The sequence below is a fragment of the Hermetia illucens genome, chromosome 4 (genome assembly GCF_905115235.1).
Source record: "Hermetia illucens chromosome 4, iHerIll2.2.curated.20191125, whole genome shotgun sequence".
Taxonomy (NCBI): domain Eukaryota; kingdom Metazoa; phylum Arthropoda; class Insecta; order Diptera; family Stratiomyidae; genus Hermetia; species Hermetia illucens.
In genome coordinates, this window is record NC_051852.1 from 162,057,782 (window position 1) to 162,082,378 (window position 24,597).

General features: G+C 43.4%; 1 protein-coding gene across 1 annotated transcript in view; it reads right to left on the reverse strand.

Moving 5' to 3' along the window:
* The window catches only part of LOC119655149 (SH2 domain-containing protein 4A-like), a 134,872-nt gene that overhangs the window by 58,050 nt on the left and 52,225 nt on the right, over positions 1-24,597 (reverse strand). Inside the window, exon 2 of the mRNA XM_038060888.1 lies at positions 7,896-7,952. The gene's annotated coding sequence lies outside the window, so the exon portion shown is untranslated. The remainder of the gene's footprint in view (positions 1-7,895; positions 7,953-24,597) is intronic.

Genomic DNA, 24,597 nt, shown 5'->3' on the forward strand with positions numbered 1-24,597 from the left:
TAGGTGCACCTCTGCTTATCACAGGGTTCGTAATACCATTAAATTTTTGCTTGACGTGAGGAACCACAGGTGCTACAATCGGAAGGGCTACTTTGATGAGACAGCATTTTGATGCGATTAATTTCCATATATAATTCTGGAACCACCAAAAGGCTCGTTCTTGCGAGTAGACTGTCGGTTTCGATCTCTTTGAACGCATGGCGTTCGGCACGATAATATTGGCGACGCGATCTGCGGCAGCAGCTATTATAATTTCTCCAGATTATCTTGATTGTTCACAGCTAAAATGGCTCTGATATTGGGTGGGAAACGTTGTAGCCAAAATTTTACGTTTCTCCGTACTGGGTTAATTCTCGTGCCTAGCCGTTGGGAAGTACCATCCCTACGTATTCGGAGAGGGTGATCAGATCTGAGCCTGCAAGGAAATAATCTGATACCATGGGAACCGGAACTGAGAGCCTCACAAACGCAGAATGCATAGCTTTTCGCTTATATTTTCAAAGCCGGTTCCATTTTTTCGCTGACTAAGAAACTTACTCCGAAGACATGGTTTACTGGATGGCCACTTTAATATATGGTATAGTGGCTCTTACCCAGGAAACCGGTCCCTGTAAAACACATTTCCTGCAACGCTAGTTGCTTGGTAACTCTATCTCTGTGCAGGGAGCGCACGTTCTATGAGAAAATGCGCAAATCTTTATTCCGTTGTTGTTGCCGGGTTCGTCGTTGTAAAGTCCATCTTGTCCGAGGCTCCTTCTGTGGCTTCGTAACGTTGGTTTTCCGTGTAGGATTGTCAGCTTTACCTAACCGCCAATGTGGGGGACTAGTTGGTACAATTTGTCTCGTTTTAGAGGCGGGAGACTCGCCTTCATCCTTCTCCGTTTGCAGCTTCTCGTTAAGAAAGAATATTATTGAATCAATGAGAATTACGCTGACCGCGGCACTCGAAGCTATCCTAAATCATCACATAAAAAGACATGCTCCGTCGTAATTTCAAAAAAAAGGAAAAGAATAGCCGGTAAATGGCCACGAGTCTTTTGAGATTACAGGCCTAATAATCTTCACTAATAGGTCAGCCATGGAAGGCGGATCGGCTCAGGGTTGTTTTCGGAAAATCCGATTATGGGACTGTTCGGAAGTTTTTGGGGAATGACGATTATATTTTAAGCGGAGATGCTTGCGACAAAAATGGCGTAGTCGCACCATTCGAATCTGTTTCGACAGTTGGGCGGCGTTACCAATTCTAAACAGCAACAACATATCAAGCCAGTTGGTGTTGCCTGCTACTAGTTGCTGCTGAAACTTGGCCGACTAAATAATATATTCCTGCCATGGGTGTCAGGGCACAGGATCATCCCTGGTAATGAGGAAGGTGACAGACTGACTCGTCAAGGTTCTGGATATTTAAATTCCTGTCAGCATGGGAAAATCTTTGTGAAAGAACCCATGACCGTTGGAGCGGCGTTTCTGCTGTCCCCCAAGGGGAATGTTAACGATCCTTAACGGGTCACTTACGATACGGGGAGTGGTGTCCCCGAGGTGCCCGAGCAAGTAGTTCTCACCCCTAGCTGGCATAATACCTGCCTCCTAGGTGGTAGCCTCGAGAAAGTTTCTCAATCAAGAGCGAACTGCTAATGACCGATACACGCCGGGACACACTGGGAGTCCTCGGAGCTGTCGGCAACTTCTTGTCGACGTCGATGGGGTGATGTGAGCCTAGCTCTACCATGGTGGTAGTTATGGCGTGTACAGACACCCAAACAGCCCCTTCGGGAACCTGGTCGGGTAGTGTGCATTGAACCGGTATTAGTAGACTGCGTTGCCCCGAGCGAGCTCTCATCCGTCCGTGAGTTCCTGGATCAGCTAATCGTAGGTTGGGCCTCAAGAAACTGGGGTAGGAGCTTTGTCTCCGAGGGAATACCCGTTTCTGACTATTGCGGCTATCTCTCTTGCGATCTCCCGATGCGCAGGTAAACTATTTAAATGGCGAACAAAAAAAAAACAAATGAAGAGATAGTGTAAGTGGAGAGTGAGCTGGCTGAGTTTATTCGCACCACGAAAATGCGTCTGTCGCCCCAGCGAAAGACGCAACAAGGGCTGAAATACCCGACGAGACATCGGAACGCGCAGACGGAGAGAAGGACTCGCAAAATGATGCGGCAACAGGGACAGGAACCCAGAGCATACCACGCTGTGCTATAATTGCAAAAAAAGGCGGACACGAAGGGCGGAGCACCAAAAGAAAAGAAGGGGAGACGAAGGAGGACTAGACCGCCAGCTCTACTTATTAAGCCAACGGAAGGCAAGACTTTTGCGGAAGTCGCCAGTGAAATTCGTTATAAGATTAAACCCGATGATAACGGAGCAGATGTGTCTTCTATTCGTAAATCGAAGGGTGGTGGAGTCCCAGCGGAACTAGGCCCGCAGACAATAGATAAAGTTACGTTCTGTGAAACAGTCAAGGAGCTTCTGGGAGAAAAGGCTTCGGTTTTCAGCCTGGAACCGACATGCTCTTTGGAAATCCGAGACCTTGGCTACCCCACAGAAAAGAACGAGGTAGAAGAAGCCATAAAACGCGAATGTCCGGAGATAACCAATGCCCGCAATGGTATCACCTCGATGAACTCTCGAGGCCAAAAAACTCGCTGTGGCGGAAGTTGCCGAACAATACGCGAGGAAGCTTCTAAACAGTGGGAAAATACGAATTGGTTGGGTAGTGTGTAGGACACGAATCCAGGCCGCCCCAACCAAATGTAACAGATGTTTGGATTATGGAACCTGACAAAAGAGCAACATGCTGTAAATGCGGTCAGGCACGCCATAAAGCGAACACCTACAATGAAAAGGAAAGCTGCGGCACAGGGACCGTGGCGCGACTGATGAGAACGTTGCGCATAGCTGGGCGGGGTGATTTCAATGCTAGGGCACTTGAATGGGGCATGCCTCACACAGACTTCAGAGGGAAACGAATTCTGGAAATGGCGGTTCTAAACACAGGGTCCACCTCAAAGTTTCGGTGCCCGGGCGGCGAGGGAAGCATTCCAGACCGGTCGGCGGGGCCTCCATACCCAGGAGGGCATCGAGACGTGGCAAACCTTCTATGTATTGGCGGACAGTGTAAATTGCAGAGCTCTGGAAGGAGTGTCACAGGCTCCGCCGCTTAACATAACGTCTAAGCGACCGGGAAAAGGCATGTACCATAGTGACGAACTACAAATCAACCAAATGGAGACTCCGCAGCGCAATAAACAAGAGCAAAGCTCGCTGCTGGCAGGATCTCATCGACGAGGTGAATGGGGACCAATCGGGACTCGGCTACAAACTGGTAACCCGAAAAATCAGGCCTCTGCGGAAACCCTGTTTACTTAAGGCCGGGCAGATGGACCACATTGTAAGGGCACTATTCCCCGCGCATCCCGTATGGGATGATGACGTCGACGCGGAGAGCGCACTTTTCTTTATAAAAGAGTTGGAAAATGCAGTTCTTACATGAAGAGCAAGAAGGCGCTAGGACCCGAGGTATTCTAGCAGAGGTATACAAACTGGTATTGCAACATGGTCTGACCTACTGCTCGGCGCATTCAACGCTTGCCTGAAAGAGGGCACTTTTACTGCTCGTTGGAAGGTGGAGAGGCTTGCGCTGATCCACAAAGAGAAGGGCGACCCCGAGTTGCCGTCTTCATACCGCCCACTATATATGCTTGACCTACTGCTCGGCACATTCAACGCTTGTCTGAAAGAGGGCGCTTTCCCCGCTCGTTGGAATTTGGCGAGGCTTGCGCTGATTCACAAAGGAAAAGGCGACCCCGAGTTGCCGTCTTCATACCGCCCGCTATGTATGTTTGACACTGCTGGAAAAGTGCTCTAAAAGCTCATCAGAAGCAGACGCGCTGAAGCGATACACGCTGCCGGAGATTTATCTCCCCGGCAGTTTGGTTTTAGAGCAAGGAGATCCACAGTTGATCCTGCCATGCCAGTCGTGGATACTGTTCGACGAGCGGAGGCACATAGCTACCGAATTCGTCGGGTGGTGTTCCTCGTAACGTTTGACGTCAGAAACGCCTTTAATTCCGTAAGACGGAAAGACATTCTAGGCATACTAGACAATACTTTCCACGTGTCGAACTATTTTTTACGGATATTGAGGGACTATTTGAGGAACTGCTCACTGTTTTATGAAACCCTAGAGGATCAGAGGAGGATGGAGGTTACGTCGGGGATCCATCCTACGGCCGAACCTTTGGAACACTTCCTATAATAGTCTACTTAAACTCGACATGCCAGAAGAGTCGCGTCTGGTCGGCTATGCAGATGATGTCGCGGCCCTTTTTGCTGGAAGCACTGTCGAGCAGGTGGAAAGCAAAGTCGGCATATTGATGCGACGGGTAAGCGGATGGATGACTACTCATGATTTCAACCTTGCACTGGAAAAAACCGAAGTCGTCATCCTGACTAAAAAGAGAGTTCCGACCCTACGTCCCATATCGTTCGGCGAGTCGATAATCAAGTCAAAACCAGCGTTAAAGTACCTCAGGCTGACTTTTGATTCGAAGATGAGCTTTTTTGAGCAAATCAAAACAGCAACGAACAAGGCTGCAGCTAGAGTTTCGGCATTAGATAGGCAAATGGCAAACATTGGGAGTCCTGCGTCTAGCAGGCGACGTCTCCTGGTGAGTTCAACGCAGTCTATCCTGCTCTACGGAGCAGAGGTATGGACTGACGCTCTTGGCAAGAGGGTATATCGTAAACGTTTCGCGCAAGTACAGAGGGGGAGCTTTGCGGGTGGAGTCTGCGTACCGCACTGTTTCTGAACCGGCCGTGATGGTGATCGCGGGAGTGATCCCCTTTGCCCTTCTTGCTAAGGAGCGTCAAGCTATATACAAGCGCAAGTGAGGTTGTTGCTCGTGAAGAACTGCAACGGACTCTAGTCGAGTGGCAGCTGTCTTGGTAAAGTGAAACTTGAGGCAGATGGACTGCACGGTTCATCGGTAACTTAGGTACAAGGCTGAATAGGAAGTATGGTGAAATTGACTATTTCTTTACCTAGTTTTTAAGTGGGCATGGAGGTTTTCAGTTTTACCTGCACAAGATTGAGAAGGAGCGACCTCCGGATTGTGTGTTTTGCAATGGAATTGTGGACGACACGCCCATCACACTGTTTTTTCTTGTGGAAGGTGGGATGGGTTTCGTCAGTAGCTCTATTTAGACACAGGGGATCTCTCCAGACAACATTGTCGAAGAGATACTGAGGAGTGCTGACAGGTGAAGCCGTGTTGCCCATTACCTTCGGGTCCTTCTCATTGCTAAGAAGATAGAGCTCGACCGTTGGGGGAGCCGAATGGCAGGGGGTTCTTTGAACTGACAGTTCCTTTCCTCTCTCTCCTCCCGCTGGGAAAGGAATTCCCTGTTTTGAAGGCTCCGCAAGGCGGGAGAGTTCGGGGACTAGCCCGAAGTAATGTGACAAACGGTTCCAGGCTAGTTCTTTGACGATGGGTTGGTGTTTAGTTGGTAGTCCGACGACGTACTGAATCGGGAGTCTAACACTGTGTGATTAAATGCATTCAATTGATCTTTACCACCTTAAAGAAGGAGCATGAAAATCCTAGTAAGACTTTTAACAGGACATTCTCATTTCTTTGGTATTTGCGATGTTCCTTAAACTACCAGATGGAAAAAATTGGGTGGTGGTCTTGGTTATGTATAACCAATGTGAGGACGAGGAGCAGACGGTCCTGCAATTCATATGTAGCTTCTCGGTGTCCTCAGATCTCAGACGAGGACACCTCGGTAAGGCTTTCTTCAACGAACAATCGGTGCATTCTCTGCCTCTGGAGGATGTTCTCTCTCTTGACAGCAGCAGGCTGAAGACCATTGAGTAGACAATGTTAGGGTCCTAACAAAAGGCCTGAGTGTTGGAGCTGCGTCTCTTTCCAATAACCTAAACTGACTAGAAGAACTAGAACTGTAAGTTAGATAATTTGGTAACAACTTTAATTAGTCTAAGTATAGGAGGTTTACTTCCCGCTTCTTTAGTGCGAGCGCCGTTTGGAAAAGATCGTTCTTTAGGATAAAAGATAAATTATCAAGATCGATGTATATATATATTCTAAGAATAAGCACAGCAAAGTACATAGATTTCAAGGAAGGTTGGCTGGAAAACTAATTGTGATAGCGACCCATTTCCAATAGGCATACAGCTTAGACGTAAGATGGCACGTGCGTGTAATATGTCGGTTATAATTCAAGCTTGTGTGATTAAGAAAAGCTTGTTGAAAAAACGACGTGATAATATGATTGTTTTAGGCATGCACGTTAAATGTAACGCACAATTAATCCACGTGCGGAAACTTTTGTATCTACGCATTAGGCAATATTCGCGGAAAATGAAATTCTGTTGCCAATTAATGCGGAACTGATAGAAGTACAACAGTATCTTCAGATACATTTTCAGGGAGGCTTTGTTTTCAATAGAGCCTGATTTGCTAAACAGCCTTGTTCGATCTAACTCGCATGCCTAATGTAATACTATTAGTTCCCAGTTAACCAGTTCCGAGACTTGTATGACTAACTTTTTGAACGGTTAGAAACAAATAGTGCATAGCTTGTAGCATACGTAGACATCTGCGGAATTTTTCTATTCGGTTTTCCTCTCTAACAAAACATTTCACTTTCCACAATGCATTGGATTCGCACCTTGCTTATGGTGTCAATGATTCAACTGAGGTGGCGAAAATGGAACAAGATGCAAAAATGGAAGATAATTACAGCTTTCGTTACGGAAGAATAATAGATACATTCATCTAATGCGTACGAACTTGCATCTATACTCACATTGTATGCATGATATTACTTAGTCGTTTTCTTGGATTCACTTCCACTGCACATATCATGATATATTCGTATGAACTCGTGTATTGACGTATCTATGCCTTGGGAAATAGTAGACAAGCTGCAAAGTATTACCTAATTTCGGTTTGAAAACTTCTTTAAAGACGTTACGGTGGCTGACTGCAATCTTATGTTTGAAAATACAATATCTAAAGATAGTTAGCACTGACACTTGCAGTTGGATAAATTATGGTTGCAATTGCTAACACAAAGTAGCCACATTACAACCGAAATTATCGATACTTTTCTTGGGTTTTCTGATGTTAACTGTTGTAATTAATCACAAATACTTAAGAAAATCGTAATTTTCACTATAACTGTTTTCCTAATTAATTGTACACTGTTCATACTTCTGGGAAAACCAGTTGGAAAATATCTTGTTTCCTTACGTGGTTTAAGATGGTAGTAACAGCTGCTGTTGAACTTGTGACTTGAAGTTATTACCTAGACAACGTATCTCAATAAATTAGATTTAAAATGTATCTAAAGCTGTTATATTACCCTCAACACCTTAAGTTCCAGGCCGAGCTATCTTTTGATTGATTTGAGTCAATATACTGTAGATAGGCTTTAAGTAGGCTTCACACTTACAGGCGAATCTGTGTATCAAAATTCCAATGTTCGTTTCGTTTATCTTTAAAGTTTTATCTAATGTTTTATGGCTACATTTCCATGCTATACGGTTTTTTATCATCCGAATTTTATGGTTTTTTACCACCTGTTTATAAAGTGGAAAAGTCGCGGTTCGAAATATGTTTCTATGATATAAACAGGAAGAGTAAAAATTAGTATTTAATTTTACAGTGACTTCATTTTTATAAAATTATATAATAATTTAACGATGAATTGTTGGATTTAATTTTACTTATAGCGAACCTATTTTTAGATAAAAAAAAAATACGTGTTATGGTAAAATGAGTTTGAACTGTGTAACGCAAGTACTTCCTGATTTTGGAGTAATTATATATAATGTCATATGAATAGTCAATGAAATGTTCGGTACAAACCTTAGTAGGAAGCTATTTTGGCGGAATGGAATTATTATGTCCCTGAAGTCGACATATCTGAAATAAATAAATAAATAGTTTTAATTAAAATTAGAAAAAAATATCATTGAAATTTAGCATTAAATAAAATTCAGCGATCAATTGAAAAGAGTGACTTAGAGTAAAAACAGTGCGCAATCAACATGGTTCTTAGTCTCCCTTAAATGGAGAATAGTGTATCCACCGCGATTACGTGCTATCGTTGTCGGTTTGACAAAATGCCCTTCAGCTCTTTCCGAGTCCGTCTTCCCGAGAAGCCTACATTTCTTTTCTACTGTGCTGCGCCATGTATTTCCAGGGCGACCTACTCTGGATAGTGATATAGCAGCAACGAATTTGCGGCTCTTTCTGAAAGTGTGACCTATCAACCGCCACTTTTGTTTCCTAAATAATACATCTATCGATATCTGGTCTGTATACCGCCGCAGTTCTTCGTTGGAGACTTTCTTCTTCAATGGCGCGATAGGCCAAATCGACCCTTGGCCTCCACGATAGACTTTCTCCAGCCATCTCGATATTTTTATCGCGTCCTCCAATTGGACAATTTCAGCACCTTTTTACTGGCCTCGTCCACTGAGATCTCTCATCATTTGCGTGGCTTTTTCACTGGGTGGCTTCCTCCGGGTGACTTTGAATACTCTGTTAGGTAATCGTTTGTCGTCCATCCGTTCTACGTGACCTGTCCACTGCAATTTTCGTAGTTTTACCACCACCGTTGCTGCTGGGTCGTGATAGATCTGATAAAGCTCATGGTTTTATCTAATTCGCCAGTCAGCTCCATCTTTTACCGGTCCAATTATTCCACGTAGAACCATACGTTCCAACGTGTCGATGGACTTCTCTAACGCCTGCGCTTCACAACCGTACAGTAGCACAGGTCGCATTATGCTCTTGCAAATTTGGAACTTATTTTTCTGGAGAAATCCTTATACTTTTCATTACCCAGTAGTAGTAGTAGTATGATTTGTTGGCCATCATTATTCGTCGCTGAACTGGGTACACAAAGTTGTCCATATTTTCAACTTAAAGTCGTCTATTGTCAGGTTTTGTCGTATTGGCGCTGTCTTTTTGATTGGATCATGAACTTTGTTTTCTTTTCATTAATTCTTAGGCCGCCTTCTTGCGCTGCTTGATTTCATAGTAGGAATACTTCCTTGGCGTCTGGAATTGAACGTGCCATGCTGCTTATATCGTCAGCGTTTGCGAAGATTTGTAGCGCAACGTTTCCGTGGTACCTAACTCCAGTTTGGGGATAACATAGTCAAGGACTAGGTTAAAAAGCATGGGAGCGAGTCCATTTTTTTTTAAAACCGCGGTTCGTTTCGCCACATTGCGTTAGCTTGCCAAGCACCTTTACATGGGATTCAGTCTCAGCCATTGTCATTTCAGTCATTCCTACCAGTTTTTCTGGTAGACGGAACCCGCGTATGATACGATATAGTGCTTGTCGTTTGATGCTATCGTACCCTTCAAGAAAGTCGACCAAGAACTAATGCTCACCGATATTGAGCTCATAACTCGTTTCCAGTAGTTGTTTAACCGTGAAAATTTGGTCCATCGTGGATCGTCCTTTTCGAAAGCTACATTGGTATTCACAAATTAATTTGTCTGTATATGGCTCTAACCTAGCTTCGATGATTTTTGTCAGGATCTTGTACGACGTGCACGACAATGAAATACCTCTGTAGTTGTCACAGGTAACCTAGTCTCCTTTTTTGTGCAGAGGACAAATTACGTTCTTGCGCTTATCGTCAAGTAATTTTTCACTTGTCTAAATTTTTGAAATAAGTTTATGGAGAGGGTCCAGGCAATTTCCTCCTTTCTGTAATAGTTCAGCTGGAATACCATCGAATCCCTGACCTTGTTCAGTTTTGGGTTGCGCAGCTTTCACTTCTTCAATAGAAGGCCGTTCGACTGGTGTGTTCGTGAGGGGTCCGTGAAAGCTGTACTCCCCGCTGGCGCTTCCACTAGGTTAAGTAGCTGGTTAAAGTATCCCATCCATCTTTTCTTGATATCGTCCGGGTTACCTAGGATGTTTCCTTGGCCATCCTTGCAGAGACTTGTCTGCGGCCTATTGTGGCGTACGCAATGTTCCACCGCGCCGTATGCGGCTCATAAATTTTTATTTTTCATGTCGTTGTCAAGTTCCAATATTCTGTCATTGTTATATTTTCGCTGTTTTTTCTGCACGTCTGGTTCGCTAATCGTCGTCTTCTTCTTCCGTTGATGCGTGAAAATTCACTGGCCATAGGTAAAAAATTGTTGTTTTGATATGTTTAGAGTGTCTGCGTTCCAAGTTTCAAAAGAGTAAACTATATTCCTTTGCTGAAGTCGTTGCCGATGAACCCGTTTGGTCCGTGGCTGTTGTCCTGGTTGGGCGGCAAAAGGGTATTCCCAGAAGGGGTTGCCGGTCCCTTGCTGGCATTGGGGAAATATAGCGTTTCATACTCGCTACGATCGTCGTTAGCGTTGTCCGTAGTATGTGTATTATTTTGTTCGCAGTGGTCTGTGACGAGCTGTCGAGAAATTCTTTTTCTTTATGCAACATTATTCCTTTTCCACCTACTTAGTTTCATTCAACCCCTCCATTACTCTTCTTCCAATTACTTTTCATCTTGACATTCACTTAATTTAAAATATCGATTTAAAAATGATCACTTTTTATAATCTTCCTTTTCATAGGTTCATCTACAAATCCCTACCATCTTCTAATATCCCCAAAAACCCTAAACTGCATTCAAATATTTCCAAATTTTAATATAGTCATTACCTAATATTCCGAAAACGATCATTAACCTTTCTATTGTTGTTTTCAGATAAGCCTACTTCTGCTGCATATTATAAAATGCATTTCTAACGTTTATTTATGGCTAGGATGAAATGCATGTGAGTGCAAGTGATGGAGGGGGCAAGGATGTTATTACAATGAGGGTGGTTCAGACCAGGACATTCAATTTATAGAAAAATGCGAAGCAGCTTTTGTTGTTGTCCAAGCTGGGCAAGAATTTTGGGTTCAAGGTCTGGACCGAAAAATTATGGAGACGTTCAGCAGCTGAAGAATATCAACCGATGAATTAGCTGACTGGAAGATAAATTCAAAATTCGAGTTGTGCAGAAAAGCAGAGTGGAGGGAGTGGCCTTAAAATATCAGAGCGGTCGTTTGATTATTTTTGTGTATAAATTCATTTTTTTAAATTGGAACGTGGACTAAGATTGTGATCCCATCGTCACAGACGTAGGCACAGCAAGTTTGAATTTCTCCAGGCGTATTTATACATGACCGCATGTGAACTGGCAGAAATAGAGTAAGTAGTGGGTAAGTAATTAATATAGTTCCAAAACGAATAATTACAATAAAATGATGATGGACGAAAGCGGATCCGTGGTCGTCAGAATTGTCATCATCCCCGCGCGATGATCTCTTGCCAAATATTTCAAGGCAAGACTCTTCTGGGATTCTGGAGACAACTATTTGCCTCCTGGTGAATGTGAACTTGCTGATGCCACGAATCTCACGGGTGCAATTTAGAGAATAATGACCAACGTGATGGATCAAGCTGGAGTCGGATGTGGGAAATTAACTTTAGACTTTTCCTAATCAATTTCAGAATATTTTATTTCAAATTCAGAAAGCAAATGCTGAAGATGTTTGTCTATTTCCAGTTCCTCCATCCCTCTATGTAGGAACTAGTTGCACAGAAATCGTGCTAAGAACCATTTTGATTCATGCGGGCTTGCGAATATCGAGATCCATCGAGGATCTTTCATCCTACGATCGCTGCTAGGTCCGAATCTTCCGGCTCTGCTTGCGATCGGTCGGTTTTTTTTTCTATGTCCAAATTACTAGTCCCTCTTGGTTTCTCTCGTCCTTAGACGAAGTTTACGTTTAGCGCGAAAATCCGGTTGCGATGATGATATGATTTATTTTGTATTCCTGTAACAGAGGCTGAAACTTGACCTCCCCCATTTTAGTTCAGCTACATGAGTCACACGGTCAGTCAATATTCACCAATTATCGTGGACTATTATGCTTTGCCCTTTTGGCTCCTCGACAGACGTAATGACTTTAGACAAGCGTTAAGCTTTCCGTTCAATACGCTTCAATTCCTTCCACGATTTTCTGAAAAGGGTGCACTACTCCACCACTGTTCTGCGCCGCATAGTTCTAAGGCGAATTACACCTGGATTCCACAGTATGGCATAACTCGCAGTGAATTTGTCGCCCTTCCTTTATGTGTGATCTATCCACTTTCGCTTCCTGATCAACACGTTCATGGGAGGGTCGTACGTCGACTTGGTTTTTCATTAGCTTCGAAAGAATCGAGGAATTGAAACAAGAAAAGGCCGCCATGGCCTAGCAGTTGGATTTCCAGCAGGGAATCATCAAGAGATTAGAGTAACGCTAGGCATCACGCGAAGGGAGAATGCCAATAACTACAACGGAATAGCAGCAACAACTACAATGTCAGCAAAACCAGGAACAACAGCGACAACAGGAGAAAGTGAAATATGCTTCAAAGTTTTAATTCAAGAAGAGGAAGGCGACGAGTTTAACTTTATGCAGCACAAGAAGAGAAGGACCCCAAAAATTTAAGGTTAGTGTTAGCTATGTAAATGCCCCTCCGGCAAACACTACCCGTCCAAGAGAATATTCCCCCGATCATTGCGTATAAAATTAATGTACCCCAGCCTACAGGACCCTCATCTTTGCTCAGAGCGTTGAAGATTATGCGGCGATCGTCAATTTCATAAAAGAAAAGAGGTTACAAGCCACAACGGCATTCCAGTAGCCTTAAGGACTCAGTCTTTCGTAATCTGCGGCCTCCACAGACTGACAGACCCGGCTGACATAATGCGAGAGCTCAATGAAGAGCACCCACACTTGAAGGTCAAAAGCGTTTCGAATCTAGTCACGCGAGCAGGTATGCTTCTTCATAGCCAGAACCCGAAACTCCAGTTCAAGTCGTAATCGGGGCTGTTCTCTCAAGAGCTCAATGAAGCCTTTAAAGAGAAATGTATGTATACTCTACCAAAAGATTTTACTTGAGAAAGTGAAGCCAATTTAGGAAGTGTAAAAACATCTCGTCGTGGTGGAGGAGCCTTTGGTAGTTTACTACTACACTAAGGAAGTCCAAAAACACATGAAGATGGAAACAAATGATTGTAATTTTCCAAGTGGTGAGAAGTTACACACTTCAAATCCACCCGCGACTTTGAGAAATTAGGTTGTGGCTGAGGTACCGATTTTGGAGGCATTATTAAATTCATGTTCCTCCACGGAGCAATCTGTGGAAAACAGGCTCTCCACTTCAGTGAAAACCTACACCCGGTGTCTACGGCGCGGTTAGCCACAAAGGATAGTACAGCAATTCCAGCAATTCCCTTAATGAGAGGAACTGGAAACCTGGCTACGACCGGCATATTGATGACACTGTTGCCTAACCTGGAAAGAAAGGAAAGCAGGTTATGTGGGCGCAACTGGTCTAACGCCGGTATGTGGAAAAAGATCCATGCAGCCCGGACACCGTCAACTTGGGAGGGCTTCCAGCTGACCACAACGGAAGGCATTGCGAAAGAAGGCAAAGTTTCTTGAGAATGAGGACATGGACGTTGCTACACCGCCAAGTGTGGTGATATCTAGAGAAATCGAACGCAAGAAAGCGGAACTTTCGAGGGAATGTAAGGACAAGTTGATAACCCCGGTGAAATCCACACTGAACGCAGCAGCAAATATGATGTTATCTTGAAACGAAGAGAAAACCGGCACAAATCAGAAGAATGCGTGTTAGAATATACTGACGTCTTCTACACTGATGGCTCAAAAACAGAACAGGATTCTGGAGCAGGAGTCTGCCTCTCAAATAAAAACGAGAAGTGAGCTATTCCCTTGGGACAATACACAACGGTTTTTCAGGCTAAAGTGTATGCGATCCTAAGGGTGGTAACCTGAATAATAGACGAGCGGTTAAGAGGCAGGCGCATCGCAATTTGTAGCGATAGTCAAGCTGCATTGAGGGCTTTGAGTAGTAATTTGATCACTTCAAAAATCATTCAGGAGTGTGTGAACCAATTGAACAATGTTTCTAGATTCAATGCGGTGGAATTACTCTGGGTGTCCGGTCATTGTGATGTAGAGAGAAATGAGTAGTAAAAGAGGGTTCAATTTGTCCATGCCCGGACCGGAACCAGCAATTAGGGTGTCAGCAGCATTGGATGATGTTGCTATCAAAAACTGGGAACGAGCTTCCCATAATGACAGGTGCCTGAGCCTTAATGCTGATAGGAACACCAAACTTTTCCAGTCAAAACCAAACAAGCATACTGCAAAGTTTATCCTGTCGAAAAGCAGGAAGACTTTGCAAAAATATTGTAAGCATTCTGACAGGCCATAATTCACTAGCTGGGCATATGTTCAGAATAGGGATTCTCGAAAATGATACGTGCCCATTCTGTAATAAACAAGCGGAATGCACGGAACATTTTGTATGTAGGTGCCCCGCCTATGGACGCATCAGACATCAGATTTTTGGTAGTGAAACCTTGAGCCATCTGTAGGAAACTCGAGGCACACTTCGTGGGGTGATTGGGCAAAAAGTCGAAATGGGGTAACCCTTGAAAAATGAATCTACAACCAAGACCCATTAAACCAACTTGAGATTGTCTTCCCCGACACACCTACAGGACCTGAAAGTCAATCCATACTTCACTGTTTCCTGATGTCTACACAAACCAGACTCACATTACAGGCGTTAACGTTCAAAACCTTAGCGGCTCTCTTAGCTACAAAAGCGAGTGAAAAAGTAGATCCTTGGTCCACACTAACTGGGAAAAGTTCAGGTTAGAATTAGCACCAAAGCTAAATCTGATAAAACTCAGTCTCACAGAATCTCTTTCTGACTTCACGACGTTCCGAGATGCTCAGACTCGTCCTCTACTGTTCTGCACTAAATGCCTTTGGGGTGACCCACTCGTCTGTCAATTTGGGGGAGTGCATTCCACTGCATGACATAGCTAGCAATGCAATTGTCTCCCCGCTTTAATGTGTGACCCATCCATTGCCACTTCCGTCTTCCGATGATAGTCTGAGTGTCAGACTTGTGCGTCGACTAAGTTTTTCGTTTGAGGTTGTGTCAGGCCAGCGTACTCTTATTAGTCATAATCAGGTAAAATAATTACTTGCTCTATACGTCCATATGAATGTTATATAAGACCCTTTCGGATATGAAAGCAACTGCTTAAGTAAGTTACCACAAAACTTCACTGAGATATTTAAGGGTCATAACTCACTCGATCATAGAAATACCTTTAATGGCATTACTTCTTTTTAATCCCGACTAAATATCATATCAATATAATCGAGTACGTATGCACATACACATGAATGTATTCATACACTTTTGGCTCTATTCCACTGCAGAATTTTCTTCTGTTCCGTTATTACTATCTTTTTTTGGCAAATTAAAAAGGAGTGATTAATGATATATTAGCAACCTGTAATTAGATGGAATGCTGCCGTTCCGGTAAAAACCTATTTCAATTAGAAAACCTGACGCAATCCAAGATTGAGAGGAGTTCAACCAGGTTCGATTTGGCTTATATAATTTATTATGAATGGTGTCGGGTAAGGTGTGGTATTAGATGATTTATGAGGTAGCCCTGTACTGGTTTGATAAGCCATGATGCCTCGAAATTTCATTGAATTAACTTTCCAGATCAATATGGGACTGGGATTTTCCAATGCGTTTTCCCTGTGGAACTAAGGGGCAGAAAGCATGAACATGAACAATACTTTTACAATTTCATGGCCACTTAACCTTTTCAATTTGACTTTATATGATTGCATCAATCACTCCTTGATGAATAAGTAAATCATTTATTATCCAGAACAATAAGGTAATAATAGATAGCAAACGGTAAAATATTTTCACAATATTTGCATCGACATGAGCAATGAACTACTCAACTAGCAACTCAACAACTTATGAAAATACCCAGCATAAGATACTTGTATCTATTATATTTTATAGCTTAATTCCGTTACTGAAATTTCTTTTTCAAGAAATCTCTCCATCTCTCGTTACAAAGCATTTGGAATTATCAAAAGTAATCTCTGCCTCTGACTTGAAAGCCAAAGAAAAAAAGGTAGCAAATGATATATGGGTAAAAACAGCATCCTCTGTATCTGTAAGATGTTGAAATTTTCACGAAAATACTATTGACCTCTATTAAATTCGCCATTGTAACTCTTTGTTTTGGCGTGAAAGAGATGTAAATTGAAGAAAAAGATACAACGGCAGAAAAGATATTTAATTAAATGAAATTTAAACAATGCAAAAAGCCGAGATGCACTACACAAGAGGGAATGTAAGGTAGTAGGACAAAAAAAAAATGGTTGGAGTTAAAATTTTACATGTGGAAACCGATCATTATTCCGGAATCTTGCGGGAAAAATAAGGGGATTTATTTAAGACACTTGATGCATCTGTTTACGAGTTGATAGATGTATGTGCTCTCTTTCCCCGATGAAAACTAACTCCCAATTGTTCGTTCAACTCAGATGCACATGAGTGTTTCTCTGCTTACGTACTGTTCATTTTGAGCTAATCAATTATCGTATGCAGATTCAATTTTTATTTCCTGAACACTAGCCAGATAAATCCAGGTATCTCATATGACTGCGGAAACATGTAACGTGTCACTCAGCAGGTAAGGAAGTCGGAATATCTCCTTTCAAATAACATTTTAAACTTCAAATCTATGCTACATGTCCATCTCTGGCAATCGTTTCCGAAGTCCCTGATCTCATATGCTCAACGTGTCACTGTTCAAGAGTTGATGGACACTATGAAATCAGACATATTCTGCGTTTTGGAGACTCACCTAAAATATAGACATAATGTCAACTTCACCAGATACAACACTATCCGCGTGACAACAACACAGGCGCTGCCCTTCTAGTCAAAAAATACCACCCTGGGGCTGGTCCTCTGCTGCAAGTCGCATCCCCGCCTAAGTAACTTTTCGTTACCAGACTTGTCTATTCAACTTCTTCTGATGAAGTTTTTAATTACATCAGAAGTAAAGCCGGTTTATCTCCGTCGCCTTTTCCGTGCGTCAGACTGACGAAGGACGCTCCTCCGACCACGTAATGGCATCCTTCAAAGTGTATCCGTATCCTCACGACTTCGATGCCGTCACCCAACTCTCCTTTTGGTTGCAAGGAGTATTCATTAAGCCTTACCAGCGGAATAGCAGGTAAGTCGGCTAGTGGAGGTACCTTGATCGCGGTTAAGTCCCCCCTCCGAGCCGAATCCATCTTTTCTTCATCTTCTACCCCTTACGATTGTGTCGCCTTACGTAGCCAGAAACTGGGTTATTTACATTTACAGAACGGCAGGTACACAAAAAGCGATGAAGAAACGGCAAACCATTTGCTTAAAGTGGACTTCTCAGGTAGCATCCAAAATGTAATCTGGGGGCCAACAGATGCATACAGCCCTCAACCGAGAGACTGTAATCTGGCATGCAAAGTAGTACCACTGGAGCGAGTAAAATTGGCATTCAACTCGTTCCATAGATACAATTCTGCAGGTCGGCCAGAAGTCTGTTGAAGCAGGATGTCTTAGGGGCTGTCCACAGGGAGGAGTTCTCTCTCCACTGTTATTGCTCTTGGTAATGAATACCCTGCCGTGACTCCTGCAGGACAAAAAAGTCTTTGTGCAGGCATTTGCGGACGACCTAGCCGTAATAATTACCGACAAGTTTGCGGTCATAGTATGTGACCACTTGAATACAACTCTGCATGAAATCTAGAGTTGGTGCCTCCGCAATGGACTCACGGTGAACGCTAGGAAGGCTGGACTAGTTATGTTCACTAGGAACGTCAGGTGGGGCAGCTATAAGCTACCCACCTTAGCAGGGGCGGAAATCCAGCTGGCACAAACAGTCAAGTACTTAGGAGTACATTTCGACTCCAAGTTAACGTGGAAGCACCATATCCAGGAAAAATATCAGAAATCCTGCAGTTTGCTCTGGTGCTGTAGGAATGCGATAGGTAAGACTTGAGGACTTTCACGAAAGCGGATACACTGGATATATACAACCATAATAAAACCTATTTTGATGTATACATGCATCGTCTGGTGGCCGAGACTGAACTTTGCTAACAGCAGGAAGCTGCTAACGCAGATTCGGAGGCTTGGTTGCCTAAGTATTACTAGAGCAATGAGTACTATGCCGACCGCGGCATTTGAAGCTATCCTAAATTTACCCCCTATTCATTTGGATGTGAAACGGAAGGCAGCCAATTACGCATATAGACTCGATACCATTGAGGGGTGGAAAGGGGGCCAAGCACACGATCATGCGTCTATCTGGGAATTCCTTGACAAACATCCGGTAGCCCTGATGCCGACCGATCATATGGTTTCCAGATTCGTCTTTGAAAACACATACACTGTGGTAATCACTGAAAGAGAAGAATGGTCGACAAATGGCCATGAGTCTTTTCAGATTATAGACCTAATAATCCACCACCACCGACGGGTCACTTCGTAAGGCGTAAGGGTGTTCTCGGAGAAGTCGATTATAGAACTGGTCTTACCCCTCGGAAAGATGACGACAATATTTCAGGCGGAGATATATGCCATTTTATTGCCAGCAAAAGAATGTCTGTGACAACAATGGAGGGATCGCACTCTAACATCGCTGGTAATGAGGAGGCTGACAGACCGGTTCGCCGAGGGTTTGGATCCGCAATGGTGGGGCCAGAACCAGCTCTTGGAATCCGACCATCTACTGTTTAATCTGAAGGGTGAAATTGCAAGGATTCACGCAGCCGAGTGGAGAAATTTGGACAGGCGAAAATCCTTGTGAAAGAGCCTAGGGTCACTAGAGCGGCATTTTTGTTGTCCCTTAAAAAATTGTCTCTGCCTCTGGAGAATGTTCTCAGATTCGCAAAAGCCTGCGAACGCCGTAAGCGGGAAGCTATTGAATAGACGATGTACGGGGATAGTACAATGGGCCTAACAATGGCCTGAGTGTTCAGAGCTGCGGCTCCCACAGTAAATTAAACTAAACTAAACTATGTGTTTTCCCTCCCAACGCCGGTCCTTTTATTATGTGTTGCGCGTACTTCCCTTGCTTCAGTCCCTCCTAGCTGAACGATGAATTCTACGACAGTCTGACAGAAGTACTTACTGCATCTTTTCCCTTCATTGTCTGTGGTGACTTTAACCTCCCTTGCTTGCCTGGACTAACATTCCCGGCCCGTCACAACTTCCTCTCATCAGTCTCTCCCTTTATTCACTTTCATAACCATCTGTGCTGCTCTTCAGTTCAACCGCACCGCCAACCATCTAAATCGCGCTCTCAATTTAGTCCTCTACAACGTGCCAGAATGGCTCCTTTTTCAACCTCCTCTTGCTCTTCCCTATGTTACTCCTGACGCCCATCACCCTGCTCTTGAGTTCGAGGTACAACTACCACGCCTCAACTCCCATACTATCCGCAAGTCCCCTAAACTGAACATTCGTAAGGGCAACTTTGAGGGTCTGAACTTAACTCTGGCGTCAATCAACTGGGCTCCCATTCTCTCATCATTAAGTTGCGACCAGTAGCCCTCTTCCCCTTTTATTCTATTCTGACTGACCTCCTTTCTAGTTACGTTCCTGTCTCCCTCAAATCTCTGAGCTCCTATCCATTATGGTTTAGCACTGAAATCCATGAAAAATTTCGTCTGCGAGGAAAAAGTTTTTATCCACCGAAAGCCGTGCAGACTTTGACCATTTCAGCGCTCTGCGACCTTCAGTTAAGTCTAGGGAGGATTATCTGGACAGTGTTGAAGTTGAATTGGCCTGTGGTAACTTGAAACCTTTCTGGTCTCACATCCGTAACATCCCCCCCCAGTCCCCTACTGCTACCTCTCCTCAGGTATTCTGTGATTTACTTTGCAGTTACTTCTTCTCGGTGCATAACTCTTCTCCCTCCCCTTCCTCTCTCTCCCTTCAGAGTACAGCTTCCTCTGAATCTTCTGCCATTCCCTTTCTTACTCGCTCTTTGGTGGAGTACCTTATTGACAACTTTGATGCGGACTCGGGCTCGACGGTCTTCCCAACCTCTTCCTGATTAAAACGTTTAAGTTCATTTCCCTTCCTCTCTCCATTATTTTCAATAAAAACCTCTAAGAGTGTCGTTTTCCCAGCATGTAGAAAGAAGCCCTTATTTTTTTCATACACAAAGGCGGTACTCTTGCTGAGAATTACCCCCCTCTTTCGCTTCTTTCATCCTGCTCCATGATCTTTGAGAGGTACGTCAACGACTGGTTGACCACCCATTTTGGCCACCTTATAGTTAAAGGGCAGCACGGTTTCATAAAACGTCGACTCACTGTTAACGGAGATACGGGCGTTTAAAAGTTTTTCGAAAAATTCCCCCAATTTACGGTCATTTTCCCGCCACCTAGGACCCTTAACCTGTACATCATTTCGAAGGTTTAATTGTTCTGTAAACAAGTGATCACGAATTAAGCTCCTTTTCTGGAAATTCTCAATATTAATGGAGATACGCCTGTTTAAAACCTTTCAAAAGATTCCCCCAATTTACGGCCATTTTCCGCCACCTAGACCTTTCAACCTACACATCATTTCGAAGGTCTAATTTCCTTCGTTAACCACGAGATACTATTGTCCAAACTCGCCTCTCTCAACATTCTTCCATCACTTATTGCATGGCTTGCCTCCTACCTCTCCTTGCGTACCTGTAGCGTTTCCTTTGATGGTTGCACTTCTAGTCCTTTTTGCTACTTCTCTGGTGTGGCAGAAGGGAACATGCTAGGACCTCTTTTCTTTTTATGCTTTATTAACGACCTCCCCTCTATCCTCACTTGCCCTTGCTTGTTATATACCGATGACCTCAAGCTGTTTTTCTCTGTTTCGTCCCCCCCGCTTCCCTGCAGGTAAATCTGGATACTTTGGTCCATTGGTGCACAGTTAATAGGTTGGCTCTTAATGTCAGCAAATGCCACTTGATGTGTTACTCGCTTAAAGCTACTCCCACCCCCCCCTTTCTCCTACTCCCTTGGTGGTTGCTCTCTGTCCTATCTGAACTCCATTCTCGACCTGGGCGTAACCTTCGACGAAAGACTCCGTTTTGACAGCCACTACTTCCATTACACCAACCGTGCTTCCAAAATATCAGGTTTCATACTGCGTTTCTGTACTGATTTCACCTCGGTCGAATCCTCCACAATGCTTTTTAACTCTCTCGTGAGAAGCGTCCTTGAGTATTGTTTCGTGGTTTGGTCCCCCTTCCGTGATTGTGATTATCTTGCCCTAGAGAAGATACAGCGCGAATTCACCCGCTCACACTTCTTCAAGATAAACCTCCCTCGTGTTGACTATCCCGCCCATCTCCGTACCTTTCGTCTCCTTTACTTCAGACAACGTTGAATCTTCCTCGATCTTTGGACCCTCTTCAAACTCTCTCCCGGCCTAATGAACTGCTCCGCCTCTGCTGATATCGTTTTTCATAACACGTCATACAGCATTGTAACGCTGACATTTTCAATGTGTCCTTCGCGCAGCTCGAAGACCATTTCCATTCCCCGATCCCGAGACTATGTCGGTGTTATGATGGACTACTGCTTGGTTCCGTGTATTCCTTTTCGCACTTTAGTTCTAAGTGTAAACTACAATCTTTGCTTTTTCCTCCTTCTGATGGCAATATGGACAATAGTAAAAACCAACGATAATAGGCGGATCTTGGTAGTTTCCGTCTATATCAAATGCAATTCCCGAAGTGAGCAACTGGGCCATGACTTAAAAGTTATGGGCGATCTCCAGTTAAAATCCAAATACTTTATCTTCAGTGGCGACTCTAACTCCCGGTACAGCTCTTGGGGCGGTAAGGCAGAAATTTGAAATGAGAAAACCCTGTTCAAATGGATTCACGACCCTTCCACGCCAGCCAATCTTGAGGTGGTCTCGCCGGAACCCCCGACAAGACCCACTAGTGTGTCCACCATTGACTTGACTGTCTGACGAAGCCAAACAAAGCTTTCAGGTAACTTCCTGTAAAACTTTGGCAGGCATGTCTGACCATTTGGCAGTTGACTTACAACCTGCTTCATCTTTACAGCTGCAGAAGCGAGTTAAGATAACCATCAGATCATTCGTCCGCACTAACTGGGACAAATTCAAGCCAGATTTAGCACCAATGCTGAACTTGAAGAAACTCGCAAGAGATCGTACTCTATCGGACAAAGAAATCGACGAAGCTGTTATTTTGGCTACAAATGCCATTAACACTACTATTCGCAGGAATACGAGGCTAATCAAAGTCGATGAGTTTGTATATAGCAAATTCCCCCATGACATCAAGCTGCAGACGAAGGTGAGACAGATCTGGTGCAGAAATAATGCCTAGTTTCGCACCACCTGGAAAGTAACTAAAGTTATTGTGATCCGGAAAAAAGGCGGCTCTAATGAGCCTAACAACTTTAGATCCGTCTCATTATTGTGCAATCTGGGCAAGCTTTTTGAGAGAGCATGGACATTCGGGCTAGTCCAGTATTGCAATCTCAAAGAGATTATACCCAACCTCCAGTTCGGGTTGCGCAGCAAACATGGAACACGACATGCACTTAGCTATCTTCACGACACTGTCGTGGCAAGACTTAACGGCCTTTGACTCCGTATAGGTAAATGGACTAATCTATAAGCTAACAGATGAGTCCCCAATTCCGATAACTAGAATTGCACTAAGCTTCTTTGAAGATAGGTATTTTTATGTCAGCGTGGGAAATGAATTCTCCAATTTCTTGTCGGTAACATCGGGAGTACCACAAGGATCCATGCCTGGACCCACCATTTTCAAAATATCTTCATGCCTGACGTCCTAACACCTGAGAGCGGCACCGACCTTATCCAATATGCCGATGATGCCCTTATCTTCTCTTCAAGCCTTCACCCCAACAGGGCAGCCAAAGTGGTCGAGAAATGCAATGCAATGGGGCAGTAAAACTAATGATGCCAAAATGCAATTCTGCACCTTTCGGACGAAATCTAGATACCTTGGTTCTAGAGGAACCTATAGGAACGCTAAACCCTTAAAATTGAAGATCGGAAACATTATAGTCAGCAGATCCCAGTCCATAAAAAAACTTAGGAGCTAAGCTTCACAAGCTCCCTAAGTTCAAACCACACCTTAAGCTCGCTGTTGGTAAGGCACGCTGTGCATTCAGTGGGATCTATTTTCTTCTTCAAAAGAAAGTAGGACTCCAAGTACCAAGGCCAAACTGATTCTTTACAAGACCCTGATCAGATCCATCCATCTGCTATGGAGCTCCCAAGGAGGCATTCGAATGCCGGATTTTAAGACTGGTCTTTCTAACAATTGGAAAACTAAGAAGGTTGGGAGAAACGCTGAAGTGTATCAGTGCGCTAAAGTAAAACCTCTTCGAAAATTCGTTCTCAACTTGGTGGAAGGGTTCTTCGAAGGAACGGAGGATCTCTTGTTGAGGATGCTGGGAGCCCTGAGTCCATATGCACTTGATGACGGACCTATCTGGACGAAGCCATCGGTTGCTTTTTTTCAACGGAGGATCACAAAAATCCAATAATCCGGCAACTGTACCAACAGGGTAGCACCTTCCCATTGGCCAACTCCCTAAGGCCCTCCCAAATAGTGAGTGAATTAGAGTAAGACAAACTCCAAACTGTAAGCGTCCATTTCTTCTGAAATACTAAATCAAACTTTCATAATAGATTTCGAACTTCCAAATGTCCCTTTATTTCAAAACAGCAAACGTTACAAGCATTTCGCATCTGCCAAAAAATAATCCTTCTTTTCTTATGTTTCCAAAAAGATGGAAGATGGTTATCTCATATTTGCAGTTTTGAAACACCATCGAAAGCCTTCAAAGAGGAATTACGAAGCTACCCATTAACACACGATTCTCAATTGCAATTACTATAATATAATTTTTTCACTACGACCATAATAAATGTATCTTTTTTTTTAATTTTTTATTTAACTACAATTTATCTGACCCAGAAAATTTCCGCCGTTCAAATGTATTTTCCACTATCCGTTTTACATGGTTTTTCCATTGAATTCCGCTGCTTATTCGTCTGCTGTGCTAATAAAGCTCTTTCTATTGTAATTAGTTGTTATTTTGTTTGAGATTTTACTTTCTTCAAAAAGATAATCGTTTAATGAACAACGGGAAAGAGAATAAAAGTGTAGAAGGAGAGATATTTTGTTACTTTTTAATTAGCTTGGATTTTGGGATAACTTCATATGGGTGTTTTTGGACTGGCACTGGTTCAGTGATTACTAAATTGAAAGATAATAGATTCTAATAACGAGCAGCTATGATAGCAACTGTAGAAATGTAGATGAATTCCCCAGAAGAGGGCTGGACCAGGGAGAAGAGGATTTATCGGCGAAATCAAAAGAACTTTCAGTAACAGATAATTTTAGTCAAGAAAGGGAAATTCTCCTCAATTTGTTTTTTTTTTTTGTTTAATCACCGGCTGATAAATAAATTTCAAACTTCAACCATACTTTTAGCGCATGATTTCGTTTAGATACGCCACTATGTTTTTTTCAGATTTTTCGGTTAGATAGGTTCTGAGAACGAGACCTCTTACATTTTTTCAGG